The 9,340-nt window shown below is 44.1% G+C and overlaps 1 long non-coding RNA gene across 1 annotated transcript; it reads right to left on the bottom strand.

Annotated features, from left to right (window-relative positions):
* Positions 1-629: 629 nt before the first annotated feature.
* Positions 630-8,531, bottom strand: LOC111173612 (uncharacterized). The gene is made up of 5 exons (XR_002644256.2): positions 7,766-8,531; positions 7,215-7,313; positions 5,826-5,957; positions 2,320-2,392; positions 630-1,726 (listed from the first exon to the last, which is right to left on the bottom strand). It is a non-coding gene; the product is annotated as an uncharacterized LOC111173612 (long non-coding RNA).
* Between the last annotated feature and the right edge of the window lie 809 nt (positions 8,532-9,340).

The raw sequence follows: 9,340 nt of genomic DNA, 5'->3' as shown, positions 1-9,340 counted from the left end.
AAATGGGGTCACTCATACACTGCTGGTGGGGCTGTAACACGGTTCAGCCACCCTGGAAAGCAGTTTGGCGGCTTCTAGAAACTAAGCATGTCCTTACTGTATGACCCAACATGGTACTCCTGTGTGTTTATCCCAGAGAAATGAAAAAACAAAATTTGTTTTTGGCCATACCACACAGTATGTTGGATCTTAGTTCCCCAACCAGGGATCGAACCCACGCCCCCTGCATTGGAAGCGTGGAGTCTTAACCACTGGACCACCAGGGAAGTTCCAGAAATGAAAATTTATGTCAAAAAAAAAAAAACCTGTACTTGAACGTACATAGAAGTTTTATTTACAATAGTCAAACAAACTGGAAACAACTAAAATGTCCTTCAACAGGTGAACTGTTAAACAAACAGTGGTACATCCTCACCATGGAATACTACACAGCCATAAAAAGGAATGAACCACTGACACATGTAACAACTTAGATGGATCTCAAGGGCATTCTGCTGAGTTAAAAAAAATCAGCCTCGGGGAATTCCCTGGTGGTCCAGTGGTTAGGACTCAGCGCCTTCACTGCCGAGGGCCCGGGTTCAATCCCTGGTCGGGAGCAATGATCCTGCAAGCCCTGTAGTGTGGCCAAAAAAAAAAGGGGAAAAAGAAAATCAGTCTCAGAAGGCTAAATACTGCATGACTGTATTTAACACCTTGAAATAACAATATTATACAGAGAGATAACAGAGACATGGTTGATAGGGGCCATGGGGGTGGTTATAAAGCAGTTGCACAAGGGAGACTGGTGGTGATGAAACAATTCATATCTTGATTGCAGTCACGGCTACACAAATGTACATGTGTTAAAATTGCAAAGAACTATACATATACGCACACAAATGAGTATATGTCAAACTACTGAAAGCTGAATAAGTTTTGTGGGTGGACGTTTGTACCAATGTCAATTTCCTGGTTTTGATATTATACTCTAGCTATGCAAGATGTTACCATTCGGGGAAAATAGGTCTTCCCTGTATATATATATTTTTTCTTTTCTTGTAACTTTCTATGAGTCTCTAGTGATTTCCAAAAAAAAAGTTTCTAAAAAAATGTTAATTGTCTGGAATTCCCTGGTGGCACAGTGGTTAAGAATCCACCTGCCAATGCAGGGGACACGGTTTCGAGCCCTGGTCCGGGAAGATCCCACGTGCCGTGGAGCAACTAAGCCTGTGCGCCACAACTACTGAGCCTGCGCTCTAGAGCCCAAGTGCCACAACTACTGAGCCCATGTGCCACAACTACTGAGCCTGTGCTCTAGAGCCCGTGCTCCACAACAAGAGAAGCTACCGTAATGAGAAGCCTGCCCACCGCAACGGAGAGTAGCCCCTGTTCACCACAATTAGAGAAAGCCCACGTGCAGCAACGAAGACCCAAGGCAGCCAAAAATAAATAAATAAATAAAATGTTAAGCATTGTTTTTCTAAAGATGATTTCCTTTCTAATCACAGTAAAGACAGTTTCAAAGATAATTCCATTTGGATTTGTTTATTATTTTCAAATTATAATTTGGATTCAGTTACAGAACTTCCTTCCCTAGAAATTAATCTTATTCTTTCTCTGTCTTGGAGCATCCTGGTCTCTTGGAGTAAATTATATGAAAAAGGGTCCTGTAAACAGGAGGTAAGCATTATTATTATTATTAGTTGCTTCTTCTATATGCGGTGTCTGAAGGATGAGCAGCTTCATCCTGGAACAAAACAGAGCCCTGTAAGAAAGATTCTCTGTGCTGAGTCACAGAGAAGGAAGCTAGAGTTAATATAAATGTAAATTCTGCTTTTTTTCCCAAAGAAGAAATAAGTGCTTCTCCCCATTATGACAGGCCCAGCATCAGAAAAGAAGCAAGAATGTTGTATACAAGGGGCTATTAAGATGAGGCTAGCCTGTGAAGAGTTTATCTTCACAGGTCCAAACCCCAGCCCTACCATGTTCCAGCTCTGTGATAGTGGCCATGTGACTTTGCATCTCTGTGCCTCTGTCTCATCCTCTTTGAAATAGGAATAAAAATACCCCCTACCCCATATGTTTGTCCTAAGAATTGATGACATACCCTTACAAAGACATAGCCAGGGCTTGGCACATAATACATGCTCTGTAAATGCTGGGACCTAAGCCTCCTACAGCAGAAAAACTAAAAATGTTAAGTTGAAGAAGTTGACCACACCCAACTATGAATTCCCTCTTTCTGTGGACCCTGCCCAAATCTCCCACTGTGACCTACCTGGACCCCAAGAGTCACCATATTCCAGACCTTTCCCTCCCTTTCCCTTTTCAAAAACTTACTCTTCATAGGACCCAATTCCTCCTGATGTAAATGGATGGAGAAGCAGAGCGTTGAGCAGGTGTGGGCGGTACCCTGCGATGTAGGCCCAGAAGCACAAAAAGGGAAACAGAAAAGACAAGACAGTTTCCGTTCAGGCTCTTCCTGGCGCAGCCACGGGACCCAGGGCCGGTCCCTCTACCTCCCAGGCTAGTGTCCTCACGGGATATGAGAAATGAGAGGGCAGACCAGCTCAGAGGTCTACAAGCTTTTTCTGTAATGGGCCAAAAGGCAAACACTTTAGGCTTTGGGGGCCTATGTGGTCTCTGTTGTAACTTCTCATCTCTGCTGCTATCAGGAGAGCAGCCACAGACAGTATGATGAGTGTGTCTGGGTTCTAATAAATTTTTACTTGCAAAAACAAGTTTGGCCTGCCAGCTATAGTTTGTTGACCCTGATCTAGATCAGTGGTCCCAAATTATTTCCCTACTGGGAAACCCTTTCATTAGCCATCACCTAATAGATGCCATACTTAGAAATATTGTATCTATCAAATCCACTGCATTTTCTGGATAGAATTAGTTCTCCAACTGAATTATAATATACTATATGATATCTATTATATATTTGCACAGTAATAAGCTCTGATTTATAGGTATATATATAAACATATATATAATGCCAACCAGAGCTTTCTAGTTGCAGGCAAGAACCAGTATTAACACACTAGGTTAATATATTTCTAACCAAAAGAGTAAAACCTGACATTCAAGTTAACCTATTTGACCTAAACATGTATAAATATAGGTGCAGAAAACCACTCACAAATCTCCTAATAAAAACGTCAAAACAGCCTAGAGGTCTGGGGGTCCCACGGAGTCAGACCTTTCATGTCACCTTCTTTAATGACAGAGCATTGGTTTGTGATTAACAGTATGGCTTTGGATTGGGCTCATCTCATTTCTGGGTCTCTTTTTCTGCCTCCTGAAGAGGGTGCAGTTGGATGGTCTCTAGGGCCTTGCTGTCCCTGTCATTTTGTCATTCTAAGACCCTAATCCTTCAAAGTCGTTTGTTAGTTTGGGAGTCAGCTCCCCCAGGTAACAGCATATTATAAATACCATCAAAACCCAGATCTCCTTCCTAAGGACACTTCAGGATGATTCCTGAAGCCTATTCGGTGTCAACCCTCAGGCTTCAGCCCCTGAGAGGGAACAGGGATGTTTCAGTTAAAGCTGGTTTATATGAATTCTTCCAGTGATACCACAAAGCCTGGTCCTGCCCCATCAGGCTTCAAATTCAAAGCATTTTCTGAGCATTCCCCTGAGTGAGCCCAAATCTCTGATCACTAGGAAAGTACACTGATTTTTTTTTTTTTTATGAGGCTGCAGACTCCCTTCTGCCTGAAGGGAGTTCATGGAAACACGTTAACTCAAACACAATAAACAAAAATGCAGTCCTGTGTCTCCCGCTCTGGCAACTCATTCCTACCATCCTGAGTACCCAACATACAACTGTGTTCCATGATCAGAGAAGCATGGGTAGAAAGCCCAAAGGTCAAAAGAGAGGCCAAGTAGGAACAGCCGACACACTTCCCTGGCAGGGGATAAAGCCTGGTGTGCTGGCAGTCAGGAAGCATAACTCTGTGCATGGGATGCAGTGGAAAATACCACGGGGCTGCATTCTAAATATGACCGACACACACACATTTTGGAAAAATTAAGGTTGTGAATCAAACCCCACCTCCCCACATGTACCCCACCCCTAGTCTTCTTATCTACCAACGCTAAGACACTTTGCAAATTCTCTTTCATAGTTGTTCCTCCTAATTTTTATGCTTCTAACCGAAGTCAGGAAACTTCTTCTGTAAGCGCCAGAGAATAAATATGTTAGGCTTTGTGGGATGTATGGCATCTGTCACAACTACTCAGCTCTGCCGTTGTGGCCTGAAAGCAGCCACAGACAACAGGAAACGAATGGGTGTGGCGGAAGTCCAATCAAGCTTTATTTACAAAAACAGGTGGCTTGCTGGGTTTAGCCCACCGGCTATAATTTGTGGACACCTGCTCTATAATAATACTTAGTGGGTTTTTTCCCCAGCAAAAGCCTATGCAGGAGGTACCTTTATTATCCCCACTTGACAGGCAAGGAATCCAAGGCACCAAAACAGGAAATACTTGCCAGGTCCCACAGGTAGTGAGTGCCTGTGCTGGGCGCACACGGAGGAATCTACCAGCTAGACCCATAACTACAGTCTCAGGACCGTCTCCTTGGGCGACGCCTTGCAGCTGCCTGTTCATCCACCCTGAGGGCTCCCGACCTCTTCGAGGGAGCTGCAGCCACAGCGTGGTATGGCCATTCTTCTGCCTCTGTGCAGAACTGTCCCTAACCTCCCCCCTGCCAGACAAGAAAGAGCTATATATATATCATGCCCTCTAGGTCATCTCTACAGGTGGTCCATTGGCAGGAAGAATAAATTGATGGGTTTTACCTCTGCAGTAGGAACTTCGTGGCTAACACCCTCCTCTTCAGTGACCCAGGTTAGAAAATAACCCAGAAACCAAGAAATCATCACCTGGCCTGACTTGTGGGCATGGTGCCTGTTCATCCCAAAGTCCTCTCTCTTCCACCTCCAGAATCTATTTAGTTCATTTGACCGTAATAATTTTTCCCCATCATTGACATGACCACTTATGTAAAAATCTTTTATACTGATTTATCTTGAGAGGATCAGTAACTTGTTCATTCTTACAGGTACCATTCTGTATAATACTCTTCTCTGTGGCCAGTTATACCTAGTGCCATGGCTTCCTCTGGAAATCAGTAACTGTCAGCCGTCAATGGATGGCTGTTGGAAATTTTCCCTCCCAAGCTATCATTTGAAGATGGCTGGCTCGGGGCTGGCTCACAGGGGTTCCTTTTAACTGCTGGGGCCACCTTTGTGAATCTTTTAAAGGCACTGACTATCTCCCGGCCTCACTCTGATGCATTTCCCCAAGGCCTCAGTTTTCTCTTCTCCAGGCTCCATACATACATACATCAATACTAGGATTTTTTAATTAGCTCTGTGAAACATAGACTTAAAATCAAACCCCCCAAAAGAAGCTAGGGCTCATGGAGTAAAGTAACTTGGATGTCTACCTGGATATATGGACTGAATCCTGATTTCTAGCATGACCACAGTCCGGCAGCCAAGAAGACCATTTGCCACCAGTACCTGCCTAGGTTTCACAGGTCCTACCAAGCTGCGGTTTGGAAGTTGGCCTTCCCATTCCCAGTTTGCTGATTTCCTCTTGAGTTAAGGGGAACGAGAAGGGGGCTGCCTGACCAAGCTCTGACTGAGTCTAGAGAATCAGACCTTTGGGGACGAATGTGCCAGTGATGGCAGCTCCAGCAATCCCATTAGGGATTTCCAAGGCCCCCTCGAGATTCAGAACCAACATCTCCTGGGGTTCTGAGTGCCTACGCCAGAGCTAAACATATCTGTACAACTCAAGTTCAGCCCAAGACCACAGAGAGCCTTTGCAGCTACCTGCTCTTCAAGGAAGAATCGCTTTAAGCTCTGACTCTGCTCACCACCTCAAACAGAGTCCTCCTCTTAGGAAAACACAGAAGTCATCGTTGAAAAATACTCAGGGAATCGCTCCTGCCCACACTCCGGAAGCTGCAAAATAATGCAAAAATGTCAAAAAGACATCAATAGAGGTCTTTCAAGGGCAATCTTCATACCACAGATATCACCCAGTTTCTGAACAGCTATCTAATGTGAGAGAGGCGGCTGTATTGTTAGACTCAGATAGATATAGATAGATAGATAGATGATAGATAATAGACAAATACATACTACATACATACATACATAGATGATAGATAATAGATACATACCTACATATATAGATGATCAATATGTACATACATACATTATAGATAGATATAGATAGATAGAAAATGGACAGATACATATATACATACATACTTACATACATAGATGATAGATAGACCCATACAACAGGTATACACAATTTTTGTGAATTATCTGAAGGCAATGTACAAATGTTTTCAGCTCTAACAAAGATGAAAAAACATGACATGAACTCCTAGTTTCTGTGGGGACTGAGAAAAAGCTAAACAGTCCCTTCTCTGGTACTTTTTTTTTTTTTTTTGCGGTACGCGGGCCTCTCACTGCTGTGGCCTCTCCCGTTGCGGAGCACAGGCTCCGGACGCGCAGGCTCAGCGGCCATGGCTCACGGGCCCAGCCGCTCCGCGGCATGTGGGATCCTCCCAGACCAGGGCACGAACCTGTGTCCCCTGCATCGGCAGGCGGACTCCCAACCACTGTGCCACAAGGGAAGCCCCCTTCTCTGGCTCTTAATGAACAATTTTAATAAATTCAATATAACCTGCATCAATTAAGCCCCTTCCGTGTACATGGCTCCATGCTAAGAAATGAACGAGCATAGTGCCTGCCTTAAAAATCTAGCAGAGGGCTTCCCTGGTGACACAGTGGTTAAGAACCCACCTGCCAATGCAGGGGACACCGACTCGAGCCCTGGTCTGGGATAATTCCACATGCCGCAGAGCAACTAAGCCTGTGCACCACAACTACTGAGCCTGTGCTCTAGATCCCAGAAGCCACAACTACTGAGTCTGTGTGCCACAGCTACTGAAGCCCGCACACCTAGAGCCTGTGCTCCACAACAAGAGAAGCCACCACAACAAGAAGCCTGCACACCTCAACGAAGAATAACCCTGGCTCGCTGCAACTAGAGAAAGCCTGAACACAGCAACAAAGACCCAATGCAACCAAAAACAAATAATAAATTAATTTTTTAAAAAAATCTAGCAGAGAAGACTCACCCCATCTAGCAGAGAAGACTCACCAAAGAATAACCATAATATAAAGCAGGCTATAGGGACTTACCTGGCGGTCCAATGGTTAAGACTCTGCGCTCCCACCGCAGGGGACCCGGGTTCGATCCCTGGTCAGGGAACTAAGATCCCACATGCCGCATGGTATGGCCTGAAAAAAAAAAAAGCAAGCTATAATGAGTGCTATAATAAAGATACAAAAGTGCAGAAAAAAATAATAGGGTTGTTTGCTTTGTTTTTTCAAGGACCATGAATTTTAAAAATTTACCGAGGCATCCAGTGAGGGCAAGGGCTAATTGACAATCTTCAGAGCTTAGAAACAACAAATGAAATGAAAACAGGATTCCTCGTTCCCAAAATAAAACATACTGAATCATGACCACAGACACCTTCTCAGCACTCCTAGAAATGATCTAAACATATCTTCTTCATTTATGACCTGAAAAACTCTGTAATAGGTCAAAGTCTAGAGAAGAGACTAAAATAAAATCTCATCATCTTTTCACTCATCATTCTTTTATCTCTGTACCTCAGCCTCCCAAGTCGTTAAAGCCTTCATTTCTAGATTTCTGCAACAAGAAAGGCTTTTGCCTATTGACCAACCTGAAATGAGTCAGGATAATAGCGTTCCACAGACACTTGAAGGTGTTTACTTTTCACATCTGTTCACTCCACAAACATGTATTAAGCACTTGCCATGTGCCTTCTATTGTGTCAGACTCTGAGAGCAAGAGAAAAACAAGACATGGTCCACAGCCTCGATGAGGCCGGAGCCTAGTGGTGGGAGGAAAGGAGGAGGAAACAAATGAGTACAAAGAAGGACATCTGAAAGTGATAGATGCTGTAGTGGTTTATGCCCAGGGGATTATATGAGCATCCAAATACTACTTCTTGTGCACAAGGCTAAAGAAAGAAGGCAGAAAATCAACAAATAGTTTAGAAAAAGTCAAGTAGTCTAGTACTTGAGGTTTGGTTTCCTAAGTAACCTCTTACTTCTAGTCTCCTTCCTAATTCATCTTTCATCCTGCCACTAGCTAATACTCCTAAAGTTTAATTCTAATTGTGTTAATCCCCTGCTCAAAGACTCACAGTGCTTCTCCTCTTTTTTTTTTTTTTTTTCTGGTACGTGGGCCTCTCACTGCTGTGGCCTCTCCCATTGCGGAGCACAGGCTCCGGACGCGCAGGCTCAGCTGCCATGGCCTCTCCGATGGCCCAGCCGCTCCGCAGCATGTGGGAATCTTCCCAGACCGGGGCACGAATCCGTGTCCCCTGCATCGGCAGGCGGACTCTCAACCACTGCGCCACCAGGGAAGCCCCCCTCTTGATTATTAAGCGGAGTCCAGACTCCTTAGCATGGCACCAAGCACTCCAAAACCCAGCCTCCACCTCTGTTCCAGCCTTGCTTATTTATTCAACTCATATCTAGTAAGTGTCAGGCACTGTTCCGGACAAGAGAGATACTAGGGAAATAAGACCGTCAAGATTTCTAGTTTCATGAAGTGTACGATAAGCTACGAGAGTATGTCGGGAATTCCCTGGCCGTCCAGTGGTTAGGACTCTGTGGAGCTTCCACTACAAGGGGCACGGGTTCAATCCCTGGTCGGGGAACTAAGATCCCACAAGCTGCATGGCGTGGCCAAAAAACAGACAAATAAAAAAATAAATAAGCTACAAGGATATGTTGTACAACACGAGGGATATAGCAAATGTTTTAAAATAACTATATATGAAGAATAACCTTTAAAAATTGTGAGTCACTATATTGTACATCTATAACTTATATAATATATATCAGCTATATTTCAATCTTTTTAATGTCAAAGAGAAATTTTTAAAAAGTTCCTAGTTTCATAGTACAATAGTAGAAGGGAGATCAATTAAGCAAGCAAGCAAAAATTTCAAATGGTGATAAATGCTGTGAAGAAAAAGGAAGCTGAGTGACAGACGACAGCAGGGGAGTTTTGCTAGAGCATCAGAGCAACTGACATTTAAGCTGAGACGTGAATAACAAAGCGCAAGCCATGTGACCCTCTAGGGGGTAAGGGTGTCAAATAGAGGACCCAGCCAAGACAAAGACCTGGCGTAACCATGAAGCAGACCACAGAGGGCAGGTTATCTGATACATGGGGAAGAGCAGTGTAAGAAGAGGGTGGGGAGGGGACATGCATGGACCACTGA

This window comes from Delphinapterus leucas, chromosome 21 (genome assembly GCF_059928025.1).
Source record: "Delphinapterus leucas isolate spDelLeu-1000000601 "Yukka" chromosome 21, BTC_Dleu_Yukka2, whole genome shotgun sequence".
Classification (NCBI taxonomy): Eukaryota; Metazoa; Chordata; class Mammalia; order Artiodactyla; family Monodontidae; genus Delphinapterus; species Delphinapterus leucas.
Note: the sequence above shows the minus strand (reverse complement) of the source record. Positions and strands in the feature narration are given on the sequence as shown.